The sequence below is a fragment of the Microtus pennsylvanicus genome, chromosome 9 (assembly GCF_037038515.1).
Source record: "Microtus pennsylvanicus isolate mMicPen1 chromosome 9, mMicPen1.hap1, whole genome shotgun sequence".
Classification (NCBI taxonomy): domain Eukaryota; kingdom Metazoa; phylum Chordata; class Mammalia; order Rodentia; family Cricetidae; genus Microtus; species Microtus pennsylvanicus.
Window position 1 is genome coordinate 15,385,970 of NC_134587.1, and position 26,802 is coordinate 15,412,771.

Genomic DNA, 26,802 nt, shown 5'->3' on the forward strand with positions numbered 1-26,802 from the left:
CTTGTGAGCCACAACAATGACAAGCATGGCAAAAGTTCACTAAAATGGTAATAGCAGCACTTATGTCTTAGAGGTAATCAACTGCTCTCTATTTAGATTTAGGATGTCCTCAACAATAAGATAATCAAACCTGGTTCTATGAAACCAGCTACACTCACATGTCTAGTGGGAACATGAATCTTAAGAGAACCCACTACTGCCACTTTCTTCAACAAGGATATATTCCTTTCTGAGTTATAAATACTTACACAGTCCTGCGTGGTGGCACACAGCTTTAATCCCAGCACTGGGAGGCAGAGGCAGGTGGATCTGTGGGAGTTTGAGACCAGGCTGGTCTTCAGAGTAAATTCCCAAAGAGAATTGTTACACAGAGAAACCCTGTCTTGAAAAACCAAATAACTAACTAAGTAAGTAAATACCTTTCATAATCAGAGTAGTAGTTTTCTATAAAGGTATTTGCTGCATCTCTAGCTCTCATCAAAGACTCTTCTTTCCACAGCAAATACCTTTAGAGAAAGTTACAACTCAATAAAATGCAAAGAACAGTTGACTGTGGGGTTCTCAGCTCCAGCTGATCTACCTAACAAACAACACATGCTCCAAAGGAAGTGAGGATAGGGAACTCTAATTCACTGAATACACTATGTCTTATCATATGTGAAAGAACTTCTAGAATTTGTTAAATAATTATTTTTAGTTGAACTTTCAATCATTCTTGGCAGTTCAAGTCAAGATAAAGTATTTGTTCTTCCAACTACATGATATGTATTCAAACCAAGGTAAATTCTGACATATTCAGGATAAGTAAGATTCCTCAACATACATGCTAGTTTAATTAAAGGAGGCATGCTGTTTTAAGTCACAGGAAGTTGCAAAAATTTATCTCTAAGATGCTGTTTTTCTTCTCTACTAAATGGTTAAATATATTACAATGTTGTCACTTCAATTTCTGCTCAGGAAAGCTCTGGATTTAGAAAATTCATGCAAATATTCTATCGAAATGTGGCCTAAGTACTTTTAAGCCAAGGTCTCTGTGGCCCCATCCATTGCAGCAACATTCATGTACACAGAAAATGTCTCATCAATAATGTAGTTATAAACAGGTGGCCATTCTGTGCTCTCTTCACTTAATGCTCTTCCCAAATACATTCTGAGGGAAGTAACTGGATGCCTTCATTAGCTATTGATCTACACAGGAAAAAGGTGTGATTAAAAGCTTTGCAGGGAAGGCATTGATTGCATGTGCATTAGCTTGAGTTGACCTGCATTTTTCTCTGCAGAATGCTGCTGAATATTGGAGCAATGATCAAAAAATGCAACACTAAACCAAAAATTGGAAACATTTCATAGTTTCAGGAATCAAAATCGAGAGTAATACTCCAGGGAATGAAAGAAGCCAAAGGAGCTAACATGAACCTGATTTATAATGGGTTAGTGATGGTGGAGCAGGATTCAGTCCTGCCTGGGGTGTGTCTGATGAAACAGCATGAAGGCTATGAACCTTTTCCTCATTTATTTTCTTAATATCAATGACAAGAAATATCAAGTGGCTCCAAACACCTTCCTGAAATAACTATCAGGCGTCTTCAGCATAATTATATTTTTTCATTATTGAAGATGAAATTATAGAACATTACTTTTCCAATCAAGGATATGTATTGAATTTTAAATATCACACCTTTGTGGATATATATCAGCATGATTATTTAAACTTTTGCCACTATTGGTTAGGATGAAAAAAAGTTGATCCCATAATTAGGTAATACACTGTAAGTACAAAGCTCTTGACCCTTTGCACAAATACTCAACATAAAATGGAAATGTGACATACTGTCTCTGCATTATTAAATAGGACTTTCAAGTAATTGTCTGATTGCAATGTTGTCTGTGTGTTTCATTTTGTTTTGTATTTTTGTATTTTAATAACAGTTGTATTTGATAATTTCTATCAATGTTTCCTCTACAATATTAACTGTGCTTATGATTTTCTCATTGAGAGAAAATGATTTATCTAGAAATTATGGTCCTATATTGCCGAAGAGTTTTCTATAATTACTCTGTTAAACTTGTATGCTAAATTTTCCTGCTAAATTTTTTGTTTAATGCATAAGCAATAAATATGCTAATGTGAAAAGACAAAAAAAATCAAACTCTCAGCTGTCATAGTGCAGGGCATAACCACTATAGATATGTTGATTTGGTAATAAAGTCTGAATTTTTGAGACAATTTATGAGGGATTAACTATAATTGACATTGCTCTCTCACAAGAAATGAGAATAGAAATGCATAGAAGAAATTTTGTTTAGACCTGAAACAGTAGCCCAAACAAGAATATTAAATGACAAAAGTGAGCAGGAGACAACAATTGTAGGATTCTCAATCCTACATTAAGTACTGCTATAGATTTGACTTAAATATGACTCTATACCATGTTCCAAAGGAAGACTCTTAAATAACATGATATAATACAGTATTTGAGTGAAATGAAATACAATACTTAATAACATAAAATTCATATGGTCCAGCATTGACAGTATTATGTTTTTGTAAGTGCATATGTGAGCATGGGCATGTGTGTGCACAAACACATGTTTAGGTATGGTTCAAAGGCTGTCAAGATCAAGTGCCTTCTTGAATTGCTTTTCATCACTGTTTTAATTTCAAATTATATTTATGTATTTATTTGTATTTGCGCATGTGTGTATGCATGTAGGGACATGAACATACTGTAGCACATGTGTGGATGCCTGAAGAAACATTTCAGGAGTCAATTCTCTACTTCCACTACGTGGGTCCTAATAACTGTACTCAGATTGTCCAATTTGACAAGTGCGTTGACCCAATGAGACATCTCAAGTGATTTCACTCTTATTTTTGAAGCTGAAGCTCACCACTTTAATAGACTAGTTGACTAGCCAGCAAACACTGACGATTCTTTTTTTTTTTTTTTGTCCCCTAAAGCTAGGATGACAAAGCATGCATTTTGCAGTGTTTTAATTGGGGATTTTACTGCTTTGCAGAGACACCATGAACAGAGCAACTTTTAAAAAGAAAAATATATAATTATGGCAACTCACAGTTCAGAGGTTCAGTTCATCATCATCACTTAGGAAACAAGGCAACATGCAAGCAGACATGGTACTAGAGAAGAAGCTGAGAGTTCTTATATCTTGACTCAAAGGCAACAGGAAGTGGTCTTTTACAATGGGTGTGACTTGAGCATATATAAAACCTTAAAGCCCACCTCCACAGTACTTCCTCCAAAGAGACCACACCTACTCCAACAAGGCCGTCCTTCCTAATAGTGATGCTCCCTTTGAGTACAATTTTCTTTCAAACCACCACATTCCATTTTCTGGGTCACAAAGGCTTGAAACCATATAATAATGCAAAAATGCAATGCTCTGTGCCACCCTAATATGTTAAAATTACAATAAAGTGTTCTTGCTTATTGCATATGTGACTGGTGGTTTTTTTTATGGGGACTCCTCACAGACCCTCACACTGTAACCCCATGTAAAATCAAAACGAAAAAGCAGATCACATACATCCAACATAAAATAAGACAAAATATATATTACTGTTCCAAAATATAGGGAAGGGAGCATAGTGAGGAAATACTCCTTTCTTCTATCCTTAACTCTGAAGTTGGAACCATACAGCTGAAGCTGCTGAGTTCTGTTGCTTACTGTCACTGACATATGGTCCCCTCCTTCAATTACATCTCCACCATCTTTTTGTTTTCAATAGTTTCCTTCACTGCCTAAACTTAGCTGTTCTGGAATTAGTTCTATAGACTCGGCTGGCCTCAAACTCAGAAATCCACCAGTCTCTGCCTTCCTAGTGCTTGGATTAAAGGCATACACTACTACACCCAGCCCTAAACATTTCTTTAATTCATTTTCATTAATTGGAAATTTAACTAGGTGGGATCTTGCCCTGAGATTACCACTCACTTTATTCCATTTCTTAATCTGTTTATGACCTTCAATACAGGATTTAGCTCCATCACACTTACTGGTGCTCTTTTTCTCCTCAAATTGTACATTTTCCTGCTCTTTTTCATTATAAATCTGTATAAGAGTGTGATGGAGGAAGGTCATTGGTTAAATAAAAAGAAACCGCTTGGCCGTCATTGGTTAGAAGATAGGTGGGAGGAGCAAACAGAACAGAACGCTGGGAGGAAGAGGAAGTGAGCTCAGACTCCACAGCTCTTCTCTTGGGAGCAGACGCAGGAGAGACGCCATGCTACCTGCTCCAGGGAAGATGCACACCATGCCCTAGCTCCGACCCGGGATGGACTTAGGCTAGAATCTTCCCGGTAAGACCGGTGCTCACAGATTATTAGAGATGGGTTGATCGGGATGTGAGAATTAGCCTAGAAGAGGCTAGATAGGAATGGGCCAAAGCAGTGTTTAAATGAATACAGTGTCTGTGTAATTATTTTGGGTAAACCTAGCCGGGCAGGCGGCTGGGGTGTTTGGGGACACAGCCCTGCCGCCCCTATTACTACAAGAGTGACCACTAGTAACCATACAACAGTGTCTATATTAGATTGTTTTGATAATTTTTTTGCCAAAAGAATTAATCAAAAACTCTTAACTTTAGCCTCAGGCAGACTCTTTGGATAAAGGCAAAAGGCAGCCACATTCTTCATCAAAATACAATACTAGTCTTTAGGCTACACAAAAACATTCTTCTCTGAAATCTCTTGATCCTGGCACCCACAGTTCATAACAGACAGCACCTCTATCTCCATCCTCCTACTAGGATGGCCCATTGACCAACACTTAAGACTGCTTTTCTAATCCACAGTTCCAAGGTTCCTTCAAATAAAAGCGTGGTTAGTTTATCATAGTAACACCTCAGTTCCTGATACCAAATTCCGCCTTAATTAGGGATTCTATTGCTGTGAAGAGACACCATGACCTTGGCAACTTTTATAAAGGAAAAATATTTAATTGGGATAGCTTACTTACAGTTCATAAACTTAGTCCATTATCATCTTGGCAGGAAGCAAAGCAGCTTGCTGGAGAAGGAGCTGAATGTTCTTACATCTTGACTCACAGGAAACAGGAAGTGATCTGTCACACTGGGTGTGGCTTAAGCATATATGAAACCGTAAAGCCCACCTCCACAATGATACACTTTTCCCACAAAGACCACACCTACTCAAATAATGCCACTCCCCCTGATAGCGTCACTGCTTTAGAGAGCATTTTCTTTGAAACCGCACATGTGGGCTTCTTTTTATTTGGGAGGTAGAGATTGAACTCAGGTCCTCATGCTAGCATGGAAGAAATTTACCATCAGACCAAGCTCTCCAGTGTATGTTGAGCATTTCATTAAAACTGGCATTTCAAGTAGAAAAGACACAGCAATGTGGCTCTTAAGATAATTTCAGTCACACATAACAACAGAATAAGTCAATTAGAACATAAAATTAGACACCGCACCTTATATAATTATATATCTATGGGCCTGGATTAGAGGACTCTCAGATAGAAGAAGAAAAACAGGAAATATTTTTAAGCCCTGGAAAATCCTGGAGATAAAATTTTATTCAAAATAAACTGCATAGCTTTCAGAGATTGGATGCTACTGAAGAGAAGACGGGAAAGCATACAAATTTAACAGAGTAAGATGATAAATGAAAAACAAAAACCTCAGTGACCTCTTGACCAATATGAACCAATCTGATGATCCCATCAAAAAAATAATAAGTACTTTGCACACAAACAAATGGTAACTGAATTCATTCCCCATAGTGCTGTGTTTCAGTGGAGGTCAGAGTGCTTTTCAGGGTAGAGCTGATCTTTTTTTTGGGGGGGGGTGCAGGCTCAGGGGAGTCAACCAAGTTACAGGGGCAGGGCTATCTGGTCCCATCCTCACCACCTGTGGCCGTGGGAGAACTGGCATTGAGGTTATGAAAATGGAAGAGGTGGTTCTGCCCCTTACCAGCTGCACACTGGAGAAAGTGACTCCTGCGCTTCATCTGGGCAGCACAGAAGAGCTGTTCTTGTTCTGGGAGTCAGGTGAGCTGCCCATGGATGTGAGAGGAATGGGGAGGTACTTGGCCGTACTCCTCACTACCTGTGTGGGTGGTGGGAGAGCTGGCCCTGAGGTCTTGAGAGTGGAAGAGTTGTCCCTGCCCCTCACTAGCTACAGCACTTGGGAGAGTGTCCTCTCAACTTCCCCTGGCCCTCTTGGTGGAGCTGTGAGTGAGCTGATCTGAGCACCTGAGAGCCGAAAAACCAGTTCTGCCCCTTGGTGCTTACTGCATAGGGTGAGCTAGCCAGAGCAGGCCAGAGAGCTCCACGTGGTGAGAGAGTGGGAGAGCTGGTGGGCTGGCAAACCCAGCTACCACCCAGGCCCAGAACCAGAGCTATGAGTTGACCCACCCCAACACCCACACCATCTAGGATGTGCTGGAGCACATTTTGCAATTATTTAAGATATAAGGCCTTTTCTAATATGCTCAATCAGATAATACAGATGCAGAACAATTGCATTGTAATGAGGTTTGTGGGGGTTTTATGCCAATGTCTGGCAAGCTACAAACTTTCAAAAGAACATTGCTGCATATTCACATATTGTATTTACCATTGAACATTAACTTTGCTTCTGTTTGACAGGCCAGGTATTTCTATAGATATGGTTTTACTTAATCCTCACAGACTTGTACAAGACAGGATTACTGGTCTCATGAGGACAGAATCAGAGCCCAGAATATTTAAGTAACTCCCCTTACCACACATTTGATAACCTTCCCATGCCTCTGGAGCAGAGACCACGTCCTTCATTGATTTTTGAAATTTGCATTCCTTGGCCTGGATTTAACCTCAGTAGCATAGCATTTACCTTTCATTTTACGGACCCCAACTTTGATCCCCTCATTTCAATAATAATAATAATAATTTTAAATACTCTTCAGTTTCAACCATAAATATATTACCCTTTGTGCACATACAATGATTTTGAAATTGCATGCTGGAAGAAACAAAAATAACATCACATTACTTTTTGGTTTGTTATCAGTTACATACATAAACCAATTTACTAAGAAAGCTAAATGGCAGGAAAAGGCTAAAGAACATAAATAGTCAAAATTGGGACATTTTATTTTGAATTCCTGAGACCTAAATATCCTTGTCAACGCAGGGTGATGATGTGGATCATTTCCTGAGAATGTATAGTATGAAAGTGTCCCACCACTTAGCAAGCTCGAGCGAGCCAGTGCTCACCATTTCAGCCTTCCATCACCATCATCTCGTTTCTCCACTCCTCCTGGGGGTCCTAAGCAGGGTGGTATCCTTTACCATGGGGCAGCCACTGAAGAGTTTAGTAAAAGCAGTCGTGTCCATTAGGTCTCAGTGTGCATGTCTCTGATTGTGTGTGTTAAGTCGTAATGGAGGACAAGCTTAATCAGACAACAAACTGAGATGTAACACAAAGAGTAGCAAGGTGTCCAGACAATGGGCTGTCAGTGATGGCCCAAGGTGTGTACCAGTCTTATTAAGTGTTTTCCTTGGTTCTCAACTTCAGACTTCCCTTAAGTGGAGATCAATAGTCTAGAGCTTTTGGAAGACTGGAAGACTCTTCCTGTCTCCTTCCTCTGGCTCCTAGGATTCTATCAATTAGCCAATTCATTCCTTGGCCTCCAATCCTTTATTTTCTTCCTTTAATTGAAGAGTCAGAAATAATGCCAAACTTTAGACACAGGAGACAGTTTCCCACAAAAATGCCTGCAGTTTTCCCGTAACGATTTAACATAAGGAAATTGACTCCATTTGCTCAGCATTGCTGGGCAAAGTAGATTTGCTTCTGCTATGGAGATGTCAAGTCAAAAGCTTGCTGCGGTATTTCATTGGGAAATACTATCTAGCCTGGGTAGTAGAGAACTTGAATATCTTTCTTCAGGAACTCATAAGGTCCAAGCAAATAATCAAGACACTCATGTCTGTGCTAATTGGTCCTTAAATATGAACTGCCTCTGCTGAGGGACTACAGTCTTGTGTGAGGCAGCTACTAGGGTTCACACAATCTAGGGCACTTCCTAAACAGGATCCTAGATATAAGCTGCCAATAGCCATACTGCCTCTGAATTGATTAGTCCATTGGTCCCCTGGGGAAGTACAAAACAACTGTTTTCGTCTGTCACTGCCCTAAGCCAGATCGCAGCATGCACTGAATGTTTTCTTTCCCCTTTAAATGACTATTAAATGTGCAAGTCCCTAACAAGGGTAGATCAAGAAAATTATTGTATATATGTTGTGAGCTTGCAACACAGGATTTTAAGTTGATTTTGAAAATAATGAAGAAAGCCAAAAAGAAATAGAATCTATGTTTTTCCATTAAAGATGCAATTTTATAGGGAGACTGTATTCTATATACTCATTTGTTTTAATATTTTATATCTTACAGTATGTAATGGAAATTCAAAACATAACTTACTCTAACTTTAGAGCACCAGATGCATTTTTTTCACTAAATATTTGAACTTGGCTGTCAATAGCAAGTCAAACTCCGTATGTATAAAACTTTGTCATTTTTTGTCTCCCTATTTGTTCTTCACACCATTAATTTCTTAGTCTTTAGTTTTCTCCACAGCTTTCTCGCAAGTAATTTTATTTTATTTTAGACAAAGTCTCAATTCAGTGAGGCCTGGAACACTCTGTGCAACTCAGACTAGTCCTAAAACTCAACTTTCCCACCCCAGTTTCCTGAGGATTGGAATGGCATGAGTGCACTACCACACGTGGCTGAAGTTTTCTTTTGTAATAGGAATGATGCTTCTAAAAATAAAATCTGACCACGGCAAGGTATGTTTTTGAAACATTTAACTTATCTCCATTTTTGAAAATGTGAATATTCAAAACCTTCTATGGCAACATTGCTTCATCTTTGTCTCATCTTCTCCCATCTTCCCAAGTGCATCCTGCCTTTTGCACAGAAATGAGGTGTTCTGAAAATTGATAAAAAGAGTTTGCCACTGTAAACTACATTTTCTCTGCTTGGAATTTCTTCTTCAACCCCAGCCAACAACTTCTTAAACAACCTCTCTTGTCCAGACTAAGCATCACCTTTTCTGAGAAGCCTTTGTTGGCATTCAACTAACAATTACAATAATATGACACACTGTTCAATAGGGCATAATGGAAATATGCAGGATGGGAATCTAAGAAATCCTTTTTAGGCCAAGGAGAATTTAATAATTGTGAAAGATAAGATCTTGAGGATGAGGTGATCATACGTGGGTTATAAGGCAAAGTGCTTGTCCCAGGAAAGTGAAGGAACAAATTGATCACAGGGTGGAAGCTGTTTCTATGGCCTTGATAAAAACGCAAACCATGAAAGCTAAGGCAGTACAAATGAGACATATATGAGAAATATAAAAGACACACTTTAGTGTAAATATTTCAACAGAGGAAAGAGGGAGAAAAGGAGGAAGCAGAGTAGAGAAAAAGAAGTGAAAGGGGATAGAGATAGAAATTTCAGAAAAAAATGTTCTGTGCTGCTTTCCTTTCTGTTTGCTTAAATAGGAACCCCTGACTTTAGTTGTCTGCCATCCATCTAATTTACTTTTGTCTGTATGTATCATGTTGTTTTCTTATTTCCTTGTAATAATATCTAAAGTTGAGCAAAAAAGGAAGATACAAATTTTTGTAGTAGCACTCATTGCTAATTTCTTTTTTTAATTTATTTATTTATTAATGATTTCTGCCTCCTCCCCACCACTGCCTCTCATTTCCCTCCTCCTCCCCCGATCAAGTCCCTCTCCCTCATCAGCTCCAAGAGCAATCAGGGTTCCGTGACCTGTGGGAAGTTCAAGGACCACCCACCTCCATCCAGGTCTAGTAAGGTGAGCATCCAAACTGCCCAGGCTCCCCCAAAGCCAGTATGTGCAGTAGGATCAGAAACCCATTGCCATTGTTCTTGAGTTCTCAGTAGTCCTCATTGTCCGCTATGTTCAGCTAGTCCAGTTTTATCCCAGGCTTTTTCAGACCCAGGCCAGCTGGCCTTAGTGGGTTCCCGATAGAACATCCCTATTGTCTCAGTGTGTGGGTGCACCCCTCGCGGTCCTGCAGTTCATCAAAGAAACAGATTCTCCTCAGATGCTCCTTATTTCTCTGCCTTTTCTTCAGACTCAGTTTCTTTGGTTTTGTGTTTTTTGGGTTTGGTTGTTGCTGTTGTTGTTGTTGTTGCTGCTGCTGCTGCTGCTGTTGTTGTTGTTGCTGTTGCTGTTGTTGTTGTTGTTGCTGCTGTTGTTGTTGTTGTTGCTGCTGCTTCTGTTGTTGTTCTTGTTGCTGTTGTTGTTGTTGCTGCTGCTGTTGTTGTTGTTGCTGCTGCTGTTGTTGTTGTTGCTGCTGCTGTTGTTGTTGTTGTTGCTGCTGCTGCTGTTGTTGTTGTTGTTGTTGCTGCTGCTGCTGTTGTTGTTGTTGCTGTTGTTGTTGTTATTGCTGCTGCTGCTGTTGTTGTTGTTGTTGCTGCTGTTGCTGCTGTTGGTGGTGGTGGTGTTGTTGCTGCTGTTGTTGTTGTTGTTGCTGCTGCTGCTGTTGTTGTTGCTGCTGCTGCTGCTGCTGTTGTTGTTGTTGCTGCTGTTGTTGTTGTTGTTGTTGCTGCTGCTGCTGTTGCTGTTGCTGTTGCTGTTGTTGTTGTTGTTGTTTGCGAGGGAGGTGAACTTCTGTTTTTCCTGTCATCCAAGAGCAGTGACCGGCAGAGGTAAACTTAGTGATAGTTTGGAGCAGCAGGTCAAGCCTTGCCGTACTTGGAAGTAATCTTCAAACACTGACTCAGAAAGCCTCAAAGGGCTGACTTTAGACAGCCTGTCTCAGAAGTATGAGGACACCTCTCCAAAGAATGAGCCTCCCCCATGGATGCTGCCCTCCTTCCCTGTCTCACCCTCTTTCAGCAATGACTGTATCCTGGGCATCCACTGTGTTCTAGACCTCATCTACCTGTCTGCTTATTGGTTCTGCCCAGCATCAACATCATTTTTTTCTTTTACTCCCATCTAGTTTTGTTTTGGTAGAGGAAGGAAAGAAGTCTCCAGGAATTAAGCTTTTTTATTTGAGATTCATTACTTGAAATCTAATTGATAACTCTTAAAATTTTCAATTACATTTAGAGTTACAGAATGAACATTTAAAAAAGAAGCATATCTAAATGCCTAAGTTACTCTGGTGTTTATCCCTGTTCTCATTCTCTTTTAAAATGTGCTTGCATACAGCTTTGGGTTTACATGCTCCTTGTTTTCTTTTAAATAGGGAGAGACAAAGACAATCCTGTGATAAATGACGTTAAGATTCAAGAAAGGTTTTTCTGTGTCTGGTGTGTGTCTCACATCTGATTATATGAAAATGTTTAGAAAAAGCTTTTCCAGTGCTAAAAGATTCTATGCAATAATTATACAATAATCACAAACTATTGGGAACATATTAAAAAAAAGAAATTGGTATTCAAATTAGATATATGAAATATAAAAGCTGAAACTAACTTCTTTAAACATCACTAATATATCATCAGAAAGATTGTTTTATGGCATTAAAGATAGATTTTTTTAAGTTTTTGTCAAAAATCTTGTTTAATATATTTTGATCTTATTATTTTACATCCCTCAACTTTTCACACCCACACCGCTAGGAAAGCAAAGAATTAATTTACTCCAAAGGAATGACACTAGATATGTCAACCACGCTCTAGGGCAGATACCATGGCAGGAGTGATGGCCAACACAAAGGGGACCCCATGTTTTATATATCCCTTTGTTTGGCTTGGTAAAGACACATCTAAGTCTGAATAGCCTAGCATTTCTATCCAGGCTGTTAATTCAACTTACACCGGTCTATTTCTTTGAACACCAGGTGGCAGTAAGTGAAGCATTTATCAAAGATGAGGAAGTGAAGTTTGAACATCTTGAATTCAAAATATATACAATATGTACAGCATGCTAGAATTTATAACAGGAAAGAAATACTTCTGATCCCGAGCTCTAACATCAAAGTAATATTCATTTCTTTGGCCTCCATTCAACTAAGCATCCTTTAAGGGTGTCTTTTAACTTCTTCAAGTCACATGTTTCAGTGAAATTATGCAGTTTTCCTAATTTTAAATGTTGCATAAATTAATAAAAAGAAATGAAAAGTGCCAGTAAATAAAAATGCCTTGATATAATTTGGCACAAATGTTTTTATTTATATAGCAAAGAACTAAAATAAATAGACATTTGGGGACCTGTCCAAGACAATTGACCAACCAGGAAATGGCTTTATACTCTGCTCACTACACACTTATGTGTGTCATTTTTCTTCTTTACTTATTTACTTCATTCTCAGATCTAATTGTGAATAAATGATCTGATGACAGGTTTATGTGCTTAGGGTTTATTTTGTTCTTCTACAGATATCAAATTTTATTTTCAACTCGGGTGATATTTTCTGACTTGCATTTATTGTACTTGTGAGACAGAGTAGCAAACTTCTCTGTGGGAATAACAAAGCCTGGTACTCAGCACCTGCTCCAGAGTCAAGGGATCTAAATCAATAGCTCTGGTCATTCTTAACTGTGTCTTCAAGGGAGATGGTTAAATCTAACTTCTTCTGTTTTAACAATTCTACCTGGGGTGGAGAGGGGATAAAGACAAAGAGGAGATGTAATAAAGATCTGTTGTGTGGAAGAAATGGGTTTAACAATATTTATAATTTAATTCCAATTTCTGAGAATCAAAATGAAGGTAAACACAGTGGAGTTGAACCATGAGAAGTTCTGCTGTTTGTGTGACCAGTTTCAAATGATACAGTAGTTAAATTGACTCTGAAAGGATCCTGAAATTACCAGATCTTAACCAATCCTTGGTGTGTTTATTTTGTTATATTTTGTTCATTGTTCTGTCTCTCTGGCATTGCCTTATTAGGAAAACAAGATCACCAATCTGCTTGATTTTGGTGTCTGTTTTCTTCATCACTTTTATATCTGCAATTACATTGCCCTGCCTGTTCCTTGGAACATTGAGTCTACTTACATTAGCTGACTGTACAATGTTGAACTAAACTGTTACAACACTGGAAGACAGACACAAGGATGGGCTCTTACTCCTGTCCAGCCTGAGACACTTCAGTTGCCAGCTAGTGGTTCTGGCTTCCTGGGTATCAATGTCTCATTAGCTGGTTATTTCAACCTTCAAATGCTTCAGCTTAGTTACCTAGAAAACATACCATTGCCATTATAGGAATAAATATCTTAGAGAATTCCTTCTTCTTCCTCATGACTCTGGAACAGAAATGGTTAATGGTCAGAACAGCCATGTTGCTTTGCTGACCAAGGCAATATTGACTGCTATTTTACAGTTGATAATCCGCATTGCCCTCCTTCTCCGCATCTTCTTCCATGCCTTGTTCATACAACCGCACTACCACTTCAGTTCAATGGATGTATTATACACAAATAGAACTTATGATTTTCAGATGGCCACCCCCCTTCACTGCAAATAAACCCTTTTCATTCTGCAGGCCTCAATCTGACATTTCAATAGATAGTTTCCATGAATGTGAAGGGTCCTAACAGACTTTCCTTTATTCTCCCTCTCCCACCAACCTCCCCTAATTCAATGCTTCATACCATTTATCTCCTTCTCTATTTCTCTGTACTTTTCGACATAGGAAATTGCCTGGTGGTCATGGTTCTCTCTCTGACTCACTTCTCCTTGGCTTTTGCTGAAATCGTGTTTTATCCAAGGTGTGTTCTGTGTCTTTTATGTGAGAATTAGGATTAATCTCATTTTCCTGTCTTTATTGGCTATCAGGCTCCATCTTCTTTGGCAGAAGGGTTGAGTCTCAAAGCGGGTCAGTACTGCATGTCAGTGAGGAGTCCCATGAAGGATTTTATTCCAACGAGTTTAGTTTAGGCTATTTTGAAAAGTGCAGGTGTTTGATAATTTGTAATTCAGATCTATCTTGACTGTGAGCATTCATTTGTAGCATGTTTCTAATAAAAATATGTGATAGTAAATCATAGTTCAAAGAAGACATATTTGTGTTTCTAGCTAGGGCACTAGAGCTTTCAAGGCGATGGTGGATTTTGGTTTCTGACCAGCAGCTATCAGACAGAATTCTCCAACAGAAGACTATTTTGAGGGAACGTTCAGTTCATCTGGAAGGAGAACATAAAGCCTGTCATCTGAAATATCCCATGTACCATGGAGTAATTAGCTTCTCATGATGCAAAAATAGCAGCATCAACTCAAGCTCGCAAGGGATCCTTTGTGAGCATAAATTAAATAAAGTCCAGTACTTTTATCATTACTCTCAGTGACCAAAGCTAAGAGCAATTTTAAAATTTTAAAGATGCCATGGTTGTTATTCACATCATAGAAAATTGTGTTGTAGGGCTCTTTATAATGATAAACTTAGTACATAGTAATAAAACAACTCCTAATTACATAGTTCTATATGCATACATCAGCACTTCACTCATCTAGATCAGAGATATGCCTCCTTGTAGTAGACGGTAATTAACTCAGAGACTCACTACTGGAAAATATCCAGAGTTTGATAGACATTGGAGCACTCATTCCTAAGTGGCGTGTCATCATCAAACACATCCCTCAAGGTTCAGGGGTCTCTGTGGAAGAGGAGACAGAAATATTTTAAGAGCCAAGGTAATGGATTACTCCCGAAAAACAGTGTCTTCCTGATACAACAAGACTGATGTGCTTATGACTTCACAGAGACTATGACAGCATGTACAATATCTGTGTTTTAATAAGGCTGCTAGTTAGTTCCTGGCTGCTCAGCCCCAAAGTAATCACTCGGAAACCATGTTATTTGCAATACTGTTTGGTCAATAGCTTAAGCGTATTTCTGGCTAACTCTTACATTTTAATTTAACCCATTTCTATTAACCTATGTATCGCCACATAGCTGTGGCTTATCGACAAAATTCCAGCGTCTGTCTCTGGGGGGGGGGGGGGCTACATGGCTTCTTTCTGACTCTGCTCTTCTTTCTCCCAGCGTTCAGTTTAATGTTCCCCGCCTAGCTCTGTTCTACTCTGTTCTACTTTATCAGGCCAAGCCAGTTACTTTATTAACCAATGGATTCACAGCATACAGAGGGGAATCCCACATCATGCCTGTATAACTTCAAGTCAGATGAAGTCCCAGTACCAAAATTGGAATTGGACATGGGGTCCCACCTCTAACCAAGAAGTCATTTGAAACTGGTACCCAAGAAAAATCACTGGATATCTCAACCACTTCAGGCAGATGGCCCCACATCTAGGAGTAGTTGGCCAAATCAAGACAAACTTCAACTCCTCCTATCCATGGACTTTTTGTGGGGTTTTTTTTTTTGCTGTTTTTTATTAGTTTTTTTCTGTTATTGGGTTTTTGTGATTTTTATTTTTATGGTTTATATTTGTTTTGGTTTTGTTTTTGAAAAAAGAGAAAGCCATAGAATAAAAGAACATATGGTTGGTCACCTAGGAAGATGAACATGATCTGTGAGGAAATGGAAAATAGGAAAGGACAAAGTCAAAACAGGATATGTGAAAAATGTCTAATTAATAATAAAAAATTTAATACTTACCAAGAACTCTCAAACCAGTCCACATTTACACATCAAACAATTGAACCACTGGGTTTCTATTGGTAACCACAGCTTTACTTAAGTCCCAAAGTTCTTAAGAACTCTGAAAACATACTGTAAATATAATATTATTGAGAAAATTTTACCTTCTTTCTCAAACATTCTTTGTTTTTTAGAAAGTGTCATGAAGATCAGAGATTGGCCTGTAGCTCATTATATTACATAATGATGGCCTTGAACTTCTGATCTTCCTGTTTCTATCTGCCAAGTACTTGAATTATGGGTGTGTTCTACCATGTCCAAATTCTGTAAGGTTGAGGTCTGAACCCACAGCTTTGTGAATGTACAAGAAACATTTTACGATCTGGCCTATGCCATCAGACATTGCTCTGTTTTCTTTTCTTTGTTGTTCTGTTTTCTTCTTCTCCTATCACCGTGTTCATATTTTATTCTATTATGGAAATGTGACATATTGCAGAATTTTCTGTCCTTTTATCGATGCTTTAGTCAAGATGGCCAACCCCTGGGAGCAATGAAGACATGAATTAATACACTACAGTAGCTCCATATGGACAGCACTTCAGTGCTCTAAAGAAGTGATCCTTTAAGCAATGTAGGGTCATCAGTTTTAATAGATGCAGGGCGTTGGTGAAGACGTTGATAATGAGAGGATTCTATGCACATCTGGGAACAAGAGATTTGTAGAAAATCTCTAAGAGACCTTCTCAGTGTTGCTGGGAACCTAAAATTGCTCTACAGTTAGAGTTGCAAAACTCTAGGACATTGTTGCTTCCATCACCATCAAACTCTTCTTATATCTGAAATCAACCAAGGAAGAGGTGACTTGTCCAGCAAGTGGTTTTGAGAATCACAGACAAAGGAACTACTTCTCCAGAGAACAAACTCAAAAAACTTATTTGCCTGTCCAGAGAACAAATAAAAAATTGTTTTCCTGTATAGGATGCAATATCCAAGCACCCGCAACCCCCACCCCTTCCTCCAAAGCAGCAGGCCACGTGGATCTGGGGTTTCAAACCATGAGTACTGACTGAACTTCTGCAGTAGGAAATAAGGGAGCAAAGAAAGATGCTGCAGAAAAAGCCCTCCTACCTAAACTCATCTATGCCCTGTACTTTCTGAAAGCTGGGTCCTTAAGTCCACCGTGCCTCCGAATCCATCATCCTCTGAAGATGGATTTTTTTTGTTGCCTCTCTTTAAGGAATATAATTTATTGCTTTTCCTGTCAAGTTTCTGTGTAACACAAGCGCAGACACAGCACGCGCGCGCGCGCGCACACACACACACACACACACACACACACAGAGAGAGAGAGAGAGAGAGAGAGAGAGAGAGAGAGAGAGAGAGAGAGAGAGAGAGAGAGAGAGAGAGAGATATGCTGGACAGGGCTCTGCTCTGAAATTCCTTGGGGCAAATTGTGTATTAAGGTAAGAGATCTAAAGTCTCCCTATCTAGACAGTCACTGTTTGCAGTCCTCCTTCAAAAAGAAATATACATTATTTACGTATTTAGAAGACCACACCCGTCTCGTACAAGAAGCAGGTAGAAAACAAAGACTACAGGTGGGTTTTGAGTACCACTACCCAGCTCTATCAAAGGCAAGCCCCATAGGAAGGAATAGTTCTTGGCCTCAACCTGGAGCCAGGGAGGAACCTGGAGGACAGTGCTTCGTTGCACCCTTTTCCCGAGCTCCAGCCCCTTGCTACTCTTCTCAACCTTGGAGTTTTTTTTTTCAGGCTCAGTCATCAAGCCACATAAAGTGGCTTCTCGGAAACATTAGCAGATTGCGCTGAACAGGAGGAAGGAAGGGCCTGGAGGGAGGAGGGGCGAGGTAAGAGAAGGGCTCTTTTATCTGCCGGGTCTCACAGGCACAGGCTCGCACACACCCTACGAGCAAGGTGGCGGTGTATGCGGGGCTGTGCGACCCCTTCCTGTCCCCTTAAACTAGCCACAGTACAGAGGCTGCCGCATCCCGACCATCACCGCACCGCGCCCAACCGCTAGGTCTCCGCCCTGCGCGGTCTGCAGGGCTGGGCGGAGGGAGCGAGGGGTGGGGACCTGAGAGCCCAGGGAGTTTAGAGGAGGCCAGGCGACGCTGCTGGCTGCCCGAGGGCGGGGTCGCTTCATCCAGGGCAGACGGGGAGCAGACTCGGTGCAGGCCTCCCCAACGCTCCAATTGCGACTGAAGGCTCTACAATCCTCCTGGCTAGCCTGGGTATCCGCGGCTGGTAGTAGCAGGCGCTCTGAGTAACAGGATTTGAAAGAAAGAAGCAGTGGCAAGAAAGAAGTGTGGGGAGAGAGGAAGAGTTCCCCTGGATAAGACTCTCGCAGGTGCACATCCCGGGTGGGCATGATCCGTGAGGCCAGGTCGCAGGTCAGTGAAAGTCTTTTTTTTTTCTTGATCCTCCCTCGGATGTGGCAGAATGGGGACCTAAGGGTCTTCTTCCTTGTGCTCCCCTCAACTGCCACACCCACCTGTGTCTATTTTCACATAACTCGGATTTAGCCACCAAGTATTGCGCCACCAGGTTTAAAAGTGGGTGGGTGGTCAGCGGAGAAAGAGATCCAACTACTTCAACCGGAAAGCTGCCCCCTCCCATACACACCCCTGCAGCTTCTCATCCTACCAGTTCTGGTAATGTGCAAAGAAAAGGTAGCGATGCTTAACAATCTTTTTCTCTCCGGCTGCTCCGACAGAGTTGTTTCGTGGGTCTCAGTACCAGGGCCAGCTCATACTTCTTGACTAGAGAAAAGGCATATGCCCTACAGCTGTGTCCGCAAAGATGACCACGCAAACGCAGATTAGCTGATTTACCTGGGAGAGACCAGAAAGGCTATGATCTCGGAAAAGCACTCACAGATGACGGATCAGCCCCTTTCTCAACAGCTTATTTTTTCAGGCCAATCAGCACTGTATAGTAGAACTGAGTACGTTATATTTCGACTATGTATGTAGTACAACAGTGTGATCCAAACAAGATTATCAAACAATCAAACAAACAAATAAAAAATCAATGCCAGCTTTTGTAATCATAGCAAAAAGTTTTACACATTTTTGTTTGTTTGTTTGTTTGCTTTGTTTTGTTTTCTTGAGTTTAACATCTATAGTAAATAATCCGAATACAATGGCAATTTTTTTCTACAACGAAGCTTGGGGAATTTTTTTTCAAAGCTAATTTAGAAAAGATAAAGACCAAATTAACATATGCTTTTACACAAATGATGGGATTTTCTGAAAGTGAGTCGGTGTTGGGGGAGGGGGTCTCTTCTGTCTAGAAGTATGCTCTTTTCTATCCCCTTTCCCTGCGCACTGGAAAAATACACCTTTTTCTTTCTGTTTTGGTCATTTTCATGTATTTAAACTAGTGTTTTCCTTCTTACAATTTAAAGTAAATGGGGTTTCTTTTTAAAAGTGTAATTTAAAAGAGACTTTTATCTGATTTCCATGTATGACATTATCAAGACAGCTAACTGTCTTGATAATTAGTTATCCTAATCATTCACTACAAGATGCTAGACAAACTATGGAGTTTGATGTTATGGAAGACATACTAACCGTTTATAAAATTGATGCCAATTTTGTTTATGGTATTTTTTTTAAAAAAAAAAACCTACAGTTTTTAAAGGAACGTTTACTTTTAGAAGTAAACGGTGGTGTAGCTGGTAGACGAAGACAGCAGCACTCTGTCACGGAGGCCGGATATGCAGAATGTGCGCCGCTTCTGTGATGCATGGCTGGGCTTTCCGTGTACCTGATGCTGGTCCTGGGGAGAGAGCTGAGTCAGGTCTGGACGTCTGCCAAAAACATCTAGCACCTCCTTATCCTCCCCCCAGCCCCTGGGGGAGCCGCAGGTGATCATGGGAGCCATCTAGTCATAAAGCTTCTGTGTTTCTTGCTACTTGTTGCTGAGGTGATTTGGCCACAAAGAAATTCAGAGGAGTCAGTGTGTTTTCTTCGGGTTATTTAGCATGTTCAACTCACTTCGTCTACAGCAAGGGAAATCACTTTGAGCGTTCACATCGATAACAAAACATATTTGATCTACTTGTATTATATGTGGGCACATGGCTACAAAGTATGAGAAGGGTTTGTGTGGTGTTTTTCTAAAACTTATCATTATTCTTATAAAGGAGCTAACATTTATTAATATAAATGAACCGTGTTAGGCATGCTAATGATATTTGATTTTGCCTAAACCTCCGTGTTAGATTTCTAATGTATTTCCAAATGTTTATAATCTGAGTAAGTGACTCATATTTCATACAGTGTCAAAGTTGTCTTTGACTGTTCCCTCTCCCTCATGACCCCGTTTGTTCCTATCCACGTCTAGAAAGACCTATGAGCATTTCCTCCTAAACATATTCTATTCCACAATACTTCTCTAATGTAGCTCATCCATCTGAATTTCTATCTATACAGTCACCAAATCAGTATAGGTTCATGTCAGCCTCATGGTTTACTTGGAATCATACTTCAGATGGAACACTTCTCTCTTCAGTTGGATGACTAGTTTCTCTGTGATGCATTCTCCACTCACAGCAATATCATCATCGTTATTCTTTGAAATACTCACTGCTTCATATCTGCAAAAGAAAATTAAAATTAAACATGGAAACACTAAGACTAGTAACAGCAACAACAAACTCCTTTTGGAATGTTGTTTATTTTCTAACCGCTCTGGTTAGTCTCACTTTCTAACCTCTACAGAACTCATCTTTCCCTCTCCCTTCCTCCCTCCCTCCCCCACTCTGTGTGTGTGTGTGCACGCGCATATGTGTGTATTCAGGTATTTTAGTACCTAAAACACTGAAAGCAGTACCACAGCCAAAGGATGTCTCAAATACTGTCTCTGTTGCCTGTTGTCTTTTGAGTGTGTGACCATCTCCTTCTCTGATTTTGTATCACAACTGGAAGATCTCTGTCTCCAGCAGATTGCTGTTGACACCTTGTCAGAGTAGGTTGTTGCCATTTAGTTTTGATCTCAGAACTTTCGTTGTCCCCTCTATAGTAATTGTTATGCTCCTCAGATGTTTTTCAGAGATGAACATTAAAAAGAAAATAACTTCACTACTGTCTTAGGTTTTAGAATAGAGTTGCCGTGTAGAGGGATTATATGTATTTATATAAATAATGTTGCATGAATACATGAATTATTTCACCATAAAATTCATCAATAATAAAAATGTATTATCTTATGTATCATCAACATTGTAGGTAATCAAACATCTAGCTTGTTTACAACTCTGCTTATGATTTTGAAAAAGTAAAATTAAAATTGCCTGGGATTCAATCCCATTTATCATCAGTACATGCAGTAATGTGTTCAAAGATAAGTAGAGTATTGTGTATATTTAGGAAGACAATGACAATAAGTAGATTAAAATATATTAAAAAGAAGTTGAAATATATGAACTAAAATGATTTCTCTATAAGTGGAAACTAATCAATAGTCTCATCACACTATTATACTAAGACTTTAAGCATTTGAGGATCACCGAAATCACTGTTTAAGATACTAAAGTATTCGTTTTAATAAGGGCAGAGACTTGAGTAAACTCGGGGCATGGGCATATGCTGAGATGACCTTGAAGGTTCCTTAAGATCTTATTGTTTCCTCTCAGTACTTGATGAAATTATCTTACATATTTGAAGTACTTATTTAGGAGGGCTCAGAGAGAGCGGAGGGGCCATGAAGATGCATCACCAGTACTGGGATAAAGATAGGTACTTCATCACTGATCCTGGTTAATGGTAGTATCATATAAAGAGAATTTTATCCCTTCCTCAGCATTTTGAATATAAAGTAAGTCTCTTTATTGCCTTCATTTTTCAAGATTCAAAGATTCCCCTTAAGACCCACAACCAAACATTAGACAGATCTCAGGAAATCCTGCAGAAGAGAGGGAGGAATGATTGTAGGGGCCAAAGGAGTCAAGGATACCACCATAAACCCCCCAGAATCAACTAAAGAAAGCAACTGACAACCAGGGAGTCTGCAAGGAAGTGACCTAGGCTTGGGAGGAGACGAGGAAGGAGAAACTTAGGTCAGGATGTAAAAACAAAAATAAATACATACAAAAAAAAAACATAAAGTAAATGAGGACTGGAGAAATTGCTCAATGGTTAAGACCACTTGCTGTTCTTATACAGTTCCTAGCTCATACGGGGTGGCTCACAGTATTCAGTAACTCCCCTTCTAGGGGATCTGATGCCCTGTTCTGGCATCTGAGGGTATTACAAGCACATAATACACATGCAAACATGTAGCCCAAACACTCCTACATAGAAAACAAGAGCAAACATTTTTATAATAAACAAACAAACAACTTTGGTGTTAGTATTTTGTTGCAAAAGTAACTTTTGGTTGAGTGACCAGCTTTGATTAGTGTGTGAGTGTGTGTGTGTGTGTGTGTTCCCATTTGGCTTGGGTTTATTTTTCTCTGTTCAAATTTTGGCAATGTTTTATATTAAAAGGATCCATGAATTTTCACCAAGCATGTTGTAAAATTTGTTATTAATGTGACACTGTCATAGTAAAGGGTTAGATTGGACCTGTGTACTAACTGAAAAAGGTCTTCCATTTTATAGCTCACTAATGATCTAGCTCATTTTATATAGGAATGTCTGGCATTTTCAGAATTAGGTGGAGTCATAGCAGCACTTGGCATGGCAAGGCTATATAAAATAGACTACGTGATGTCATAAAATACTATAAAAATTGTGAGAGGTCTTGGAAATATGTACATAATGCTTTTATGGAATCTCAGAGATTGATTTTGGTGTGCTGCTATCCTACAAAATGGAATTTCTTCATTGAGGGTTTTATTTACTCTTTCCTCTTTGCATTACTGGAAGGAAATGGCCTTCAGTAGCAAGGAAAGCCATCAGCCCTTGGCGGCTAAAAAAAGTAATGAAATTTGGATAGTCGAAACCCTTGTGGGTGGACAGGAGAAGTGCCAGACCATAATAAAGAGGGAAGGAAAGGGGAGACCTTGAGTGGTGCCAGAAAATACTCAGACAAATAAATGTGGATTGGCACAATGTATAGAGCTGGGTGCTTCTGTCCTTGGAGTCCCACTGAGGAAATGGTCCTTTCTGGTTCTTTATTTAAAATAGCAATTATTACCAAAGAAACACACTGTCGTTGCTTATTTAATACAGAAAATAGAACTTTTTGGATTTTTAAAAGTGGTGAAACAGAGACAAATTATCATAAATTGTTGTTTTTAAAAAAACCTATCATTGTAATTTCATTGCTAGCTACTTTGTGTGTCAAGGGTTGAGAGCACTGTTCAGAATGTTCTTTAAAATAACTACTTTGATCTTTTTAAACAAAGCTTCCTGACTCATTTATCAAAAATACAGTAAACCTTAAATGTACCTATGATTTTTTCATTACATATTTAGAGGAAATGAGTGCAATTTCTAGCACCCCACCCTGCAGTAAAGAAATGTCTTGCTTCACTCTTTTCCTTTTATCTGTCCTCTTTCCTCTGTTTCTTTTCGTAAGCATTTGACATAAATGCCGCTACATACTCCACTTTCAAGTCAAACAATACAAACAAAAAGAAAATTGAGTTTGTAAATGAAGATTAATAATATCAGACAGGCGCATTAAGACATGTACAAGGACTGTAATTTTTAATGAAATTTGATGTGTATCGCAGGCCAAACTAGACTGCATGGTAACTACTTGGTGGCTTTTTAAATTTTGGGATAATGTCACTCGTTACAGTCCCTCACAATCTTGCTTGTTGCTCATGAGGCATACATCTTGAAACCTGAAGTAATTAGGATAAAATATAATGTCAATATTTTCGAAGTCAAAATGAAATAAGTGTACATATTCAATTAAATATCAACAAGTAAATCAGATATAATAAATGTTCATCGTATTTCATGCATCGATTTGCATTCTATTAAGTAATTATCATTTCAAATCTATTGGGTAGCACTTCCTCAAGAACATGGCATAAGGGAATATGTTGTAAATGGGTAAAATAGAATGCTTTGCTAGCAAATTATGCTTTTACTTTCTCCTGTATGATAAAATTAATGTTTTTTTCTGGCAAATATATTAGCTCAACTCTCTATAAATAATCCTACTAAGGAATAAAATATTTCAAAGTAAAGAGTTTGTATTCTACTCAACATATTGCTATGAGTGTCCAGATGGGCCTAGAACCCAAAATAAACCTTTCTTAACTGCACTTCCTGGTTGGTGGGAAACCAGCAAATGCAACCACACCTGGCTACATAAACCTTGATGTGTTACTCTGTGCAAACTCCTCAGCTCCTGGCAATTAACTTGGAGAGAAGGGAAGTGGCATCCTCAGGGATCAATTGGGATCAAAGTCCTTATGATCTCTTCATTATCATTTGACAGAATTTCAAGAATAAACTTGAATGGACTAACTATGAAAAATGCCTCTGAAAATTCCTATTATATCCGTATTCTATTCCAGAATCATTGTAAATCATGTTTATAAGATGCTAAAATCACATAAAGTAAATTTGTGCTTACTATAGTAGCACAACTTTTTATTCAAGATTTTTGTGTTAGTTGCTTTGCTTTTTCAGTTAAATCCAATGTCTCAAACTCAGTTTCATTCTCTGGAAAGTCATCAATATCCACTTTAATAATCGCTAAAGAAATAAATTATATTTGTGTATATGTGTATATATATATATATGGCAAAAGTATAGCGATAAATATATACTTTTACTGTGCACACATGATGAGTAGGCATTAAATAATAATGGTTATTCATTTGGAAAGCTAGCATATTATAATAAGGATTGTTTTGATCATATTTTAAATATAATCGACAATACAGATAATTATTTTTATTTTATATAGAGTTCAATGATTATTGAGGCTTTTCTCTAGCAAGTTTTAAAGGCAATTATCACTTTTCATTTCTAAGTTACTACCATTTTATTTTGAATTTAACATTCAGTTGGTTAAGCATTTTGGTAAAGGTCATTGCTGAACATTTTATATGAAGCATCTAAAAATTAAGAAGGAAAATATGGATGAATCTTGAAAATGAAGAGATAGTTAATGCCCTTCTTTATTTCTGTCATCCTTTCGAACATGCACTATGATAATTCTACATTAAAGAAGAATTTCATTGATGGAAGTTGTCTGCCAGATGTTCTACTGGCACTTTCGGTAATCAATAGTTACTTATCAATGTAGCTGTTGTTTGTCACAATATGGGTCTCATTGTGTAACCGAGAATCACTGGTCTGTGTTTGCCTCTCTCTTTCTCTCTCTCTCTCTCTCTCTCTCTCTCTCTCTCTCTCTCTCTCTCTCTCTCTGTGTGTGTGTGTGTGTGTGTGTGTATGTGTGTGTGTACTTTATATAATTGTCAGTGTTATATATATCTATATTACTTTTATTGGATATTTTGGAAACTATATATCTGAAAAGTTCTTACCTATAAATGCCATTCAAATTTGCTCTAATAATTTTCTATCCAAAATATATCTTAGAACTTTCAAAGAAGCAAAGTTTCTGGGCATGGATACAAATATCTGTCACAATCTCTATGTACATGACATACTAATAAAAATCAGAACCTTGTAATGTAATCATTAAATAAGGGTAGTAGTTTAACAGGTTTTATTCAGTGTTTTCTTCAGAAGCCCACAATTCTTCTTCAGTTACAGAAAACGATGGGCCATATACTGCTGGACATTGACTAACACTACTCTAAAGATACTAGAAAAGAGACAGATAGTGAGAATGTTTCTGTTAGGGTGGACATGACAATATCTTGTTGAAATTATGGATAGTAAATGTATTAGTTTAGTAGTCTTACTAAGGAAGATCCCACTTATACAGAGCCCAGTGTCAAGGATTTGCAGCTGTTCCCTTTGAAAGGTAGGCCTCACTCATTCTTTCAGGTGCGGATAGTAAGATGCAGAATTATACAGGTTTCCAACAGCTCAGTGAGTGACCTCTAAATTTTACCAATGTGAATATTTATTTATTTATTAAAGATTTCTGCCTCCTCCCCGCCACCGCCTCCCATTTTCCTCCCCCTCCCCAATGTGAATATTTTTAAGGTTAAAAAAACATGCGTGGCTAGAAGTGTAACCCCAGTTGATAAAAAGTTACCTTCCATAAGGAAGTCACCTTCCATAAGTATGATCAGCAGAACCTATCTAAAGTGACCTAGCAATAGTGGCCTGCCTTTTGAGTCTCAGCGTTAGAAACATGAGGCCACTGGGATGTATTTTAAATTCTTCTATTTGTTGAGTTCCAGTCCAGCAAAAGACTCTATCTGAAATCAAGCAAATAAAACAAGAAAAACCCAATCTTCTAAAAGGTACAGAGCACCTGATAAACAACACTCAAGGTTTTATTGTAGTCTTTATATGCATATGTACACACAGAGACACACTTACACATAAACACACACATTTATACATATGGACATATATACACACACAAATGCTGTTCATACACAGAGACACATAAATGCCCTTCCTTGTATATATGTATGTATGTATGTATGTATGTATGTGGGGGGATATATATGTATAAATAGTGGGTGTTTATGTATTTATATAGATGGGTTTATTCAACAAAGAAACATAGAAACATCTGGTAGTTTAATTATTCAATAAAAGCTTTTAAATATGTAATGGGGCTAAAGTAATCTATATTTGTAATTAAATAGTCAAACCACATCACAACAATACTAAAGAAAAAGGATAAATGGGAAGATGGAAAAATGCTCAGTGCTCATCTTACACTTGAGGAGCATATTCTGGTTAAACTAAAGTTGAAACCAAGGTTGAAATTTCGGAAGAGTTACTGTATATTTGAAATGTCGTGTTTTTTTTTAGAAGTCCAGCAGCTTCTTATTGGTGTGATGTGATTGCAATTATTATTGTAATGAGTTGTTTAACGAGAGAAGAAGCGGTCTTTCCAGGGAAGGCCTGAGATGACTAAAAAACCATTTATTCTCCAAAGAAAGAACTGCCATGAAACATGGGTGATGTTCTGGATGTTAGGAGGCCAGGAAGTAGAGGAAATGAGATGGCCTGGTAAAGGACAAGCAGGAGAGAAGAGGACAGTGTTTGCTTGAAGAAATTTTGTGGCTTGAAAAGTATGAATTTAGACATTTTAAATGAATGGATTATGAATATTTCTACTACTACACACATTGCTATACTCAAATGAAGC

At 38.6% G+C, this 26,802-nt stretch overlaps 1 protein-coding gene and 1 long non-coding RNA gene across 2 annotated transcripts in view; one reads left to right on the forward strand and one right to left on the reverse strand.

Moving 5' to 3' along the window:
- Nucleotides 1–14,395: 14,395 nt before the first annotated feature.
- LOC142857207 (uncharacterized) lies at nucleotides 14,396–25,871 on the reverse strand. The gene is made up of 3 exons (XR_012911784.1): nucleotides 25,729–25,871; nucleotides 19,217–20,185; nucleotides 14,396–14,620 (listed from the first exon to the last, which is right to left on the reverse strand). It is a non-coding gene; the product is annotated as an uncharacterized LOC142857207 (long non-coding RNA).
- Nucleotides 17,635–26,802, forward strand: part of Scn9a (sodium voltage-gated channel alpha subunit 9) — a 124,907-nt gene continuing 115,739 nt past the window's right edge. Inside the window, exon 1 of the mRNA XM_075984995.1 lies at nucleotides 17,635–17,975. The gene's annotated coding sequence lies outside the window, so the exon portion shown is untranslated. The remainder of the gene's footprint in view (nucleotides 17,976–26,802) is intronic.